Below are 3584 nucleotides of genomic sequence, written 5' to 3'. Positions count from 1 at the left end.
ATATATATATATATATATATTTATATATATATATATATTTATATATATATACAGTATATGTATATATATATATATATATATACTGTATATACAGTGTATATATACATATATGTATATCTATATATATATATATATATGTATATATATATATATATATATGTATATATATATATATATATATATGTATATATATATATATAAATATATATATATATATATATACATATATATATATTTATATATATATATATATATACATATATATATATATATATATATATTTATATATATATATATATAGATGTATATGTATATATAAATATATATTTTATATATATATATATATATATATAAATATATATATACATATATATAGTATATATATGTATATATATACTTTATATATATATATATATATATATACAGTATATGTATATATATATATATATATATATACGTATATATATATATATATATACATATATATATATATATATATACAGTATATGTATATATATCTCTATATAGATATATATATATATATATATATTCACACACACACACACACACATATATATATATATATATATTTATATATATATATATATATATATGTATATATATATATATACATATATATATATACATATATATATATATATATATATGTATATATATATATATATATATATATATATTATGTTAAATTCAACGTTTTCCACCATATCATCAATATAGGAATAGTAATTCAAAACTGATCAAGGTCTCTTGGATTTACTTAATCATATAATCTTCACGTGAAAATAGAAAATCTTTTTCATTAAGGCTATTAGCAGAGCGAAGGTTGCCAGTCACCGATTTTATTGGCTCCATGAGCTGATTACGAGTTATTATTATTATTATTATTACTATCCAAGCTACAACCCTAGTTGGAAAAGCAAGATGCTATAAGCCCAGGGGCTCCAACAGGGAAAAATAGCCCAGTGAGGAAAGGAAATAAGGAAATAAATAAATGAAGAGAACAAATTAACAATAAATCATTCTAAAATAAGTAACAACGTCAAAACAGACATATCATATATAAACTATTAACAACAACAAAAACAAATATGTCATAAATAAACTATAAAAAGACTCATGTCCGCCAGGTCAACAAAAAAGCATTTGCTCCAACTTTGAACTTTTGAAGTTCTACTGATTTAACCACCCGATTAGGAAGATCATTCCACAACTTGTTCACAGCTGGAATAAAAACTTCTGGAGTACTGCGTAGTATTGAGCCTCGTGATGGAGAAAGCCTGGCTATTAGAATTAACTGCCTGCCTAGTATTACTAATAGGATAGAATTGTCCTGGGAGATCTGAATGTAAAGGATGGTCAGAGTTATGAAAAATCTTATGCAACATGCATAATGAACTAATTGAACGACGGTGCCAGAGATTAATATCTAGATCAGGAATAAGAAATTTAATACACCGTAAGTTTCTGTCCAACAAATTAAGATGAGAATCAGCAGCTGAACACAAGAAAGGAGAACAATACTCAAAACAAGGTAGAATGAAAGAATTAAAACACTTCTTCAGAATAGATTGATCACCGAAAATCTTGAAAGACTTTCTCAATAAGCCTATTTTTTTGTGCAACTGAAGAAGACACAGACCTTATATGTTTCTCAAAAGTAAATTTACCGTCGAGAATCACACCTAAAATTTTGAAAGAGTCATACATATTTAAAGAAACATTATCAATACTGAGATCCGGATGTTGAGGAGCCACCGTCCTTGACCTACTTACAATCAAACTTTGAGTTTTGTTAGGATTCAACTTCATACCCCATAAATTTGCACCATGCACTAATTCTAGCTAAATCTCTATTAAGGGATTCACCAACCCTAGATCTACATTCAGGGGATGGAATTGATGCAAAGAGAGTAGCATCATCTGCATATGCAACAAGCTTGTCTTCTAGGCCAAACCACATGTCATGTGTATATAGTATGAAAAGTAATGGGCCAAGAACACTACCCTGTGGAACACCGGATATCACATTCCTATAATCACTATGGTGCCCATGAACAACAACTCTTTGAGATCTATTACTTAAAAAATCAATAATAATGCTAAGAAACGACCCACCCACTCCCAACTGTTTCAGTTTGAAAACAAGGGCCTCATGATTAACACTGTCAAAGGCAGCACTAAAATCAAGGCCAATCATACGAACTTCCCGACCACAATCAAGGGATTTCTCTACAGCATTGGAGATTGTAAGAAGGGCATCACATGCTCCAAGGCCTTTGCGAAAACCAAATTGCAAACTAGGGAGTCGATGATTACCTTCAGCAAACCTATTAAGACGTTTTGCCAGAAGACGTTCAAAAACTTTAGATAATATGGGAGTTATGGAAATTGGGGTGGTAATCAGTGGGACTTGAGCTACCACGAACACATTTACATAGAGGAGTAACATTACCAATTCTCCAACTAGTGCTAAAAGCTCCTCTTCTTGCTAACTTGCGCAAAATAACAGATAACTTTGGAGCTAAGAAATCTGCTGTCTTAATAAAAAACAAAGGAAAAATACCATTTGGGTCTACACCTCCATAAGCATCAAGGTCCACCAACAGAGCTTTAATCTCACAAGATCGAAAAGCTAAACTAGTTAGTTTAGCCTCAGGAAAGCAGGAATGAGGAAGTTCAAGTTTTTCATTAATCTGTTTACTGTCAAAAACATCAGCCAAAAGGGTTGCCTTTTCCTTTGGACAGTGAGTGACTGAGCCATCTGGTTTAAGTAAAGGAGGAACTGTTGCATCAACACCAAAGAGTGCATATTTAAGGGTAGACCACCATTTATGTTCCTGAGTTGTACCAGAAAGTGTTTCTTGTATGGTTAAATTGTACTCCTTTTCAGTTGAGGCATAAACTCTCTGAGCAAAAGCTCGAAGCTGAGTATAGTTGTTCCAGGTCAAATCTGATCTGTTGCCCTTCCAAAGTTGATAGGCCTCCTGCTTCTCCAAATAAGCACGTCTACAATCATCACTGAACCACGGTTTGTCCTTCACTCGGTACCTTAGCACACGAGAAGGGATACGCCTATCAATTATGTTGACTAGATTCTCATTCAAAGAGGCAACAGGATCAACACTACTGTATAATTGTGACCAATTCAAGCACAAAAGATCATGCAAAATCCCATTACAGTCTGCTTGGGATTTCATATAAATTTCACAAGAATATGATATATCAGGGACAGGCTGCTCTGTCTTCACTAATAATGAAATCAAGGCATGATCAGATGTCCCGACTGAAGAACCAACCTTACTAGTTATAACGCCAGGGAAGTCATTGTATACGAGGTCCACGCAATTACCAGACCTGTTGAGAAGGTAAGCCGTCCTTTGACTTCATTAGACCTTATTCTTTGGGTATTTTGAGAGAGAGAGAGAGAGAGAGAGAGAGAGAGAGAGAGAGGAGAGAGAGAGAGAGAGAGAGGTCCCAATATATTTAAGAGCAAAAATCTCAAAATATATATATATATATATATATATATATATATATATTGTCCCCCTTAGGGGAGAGAGGGA

Source organism: Palaemon carinicauda, chromosome 34 (assembly GCF_036898095.1).
Source record: "Palaemon carinicauda isolate YSFRI2023 chromosome 34, ASM3689809v2, whole genome shotgun sequence".
Classification (NCBI taxonomy): Eukaryota; Metazoa; Arthropoda; class Malacostraca; order Decapoda; family Palaemonidae; genus Palaemon; species Palaemon carinicauda.
Note: the sequence above shows the minus strand (reverse complement) of the source record.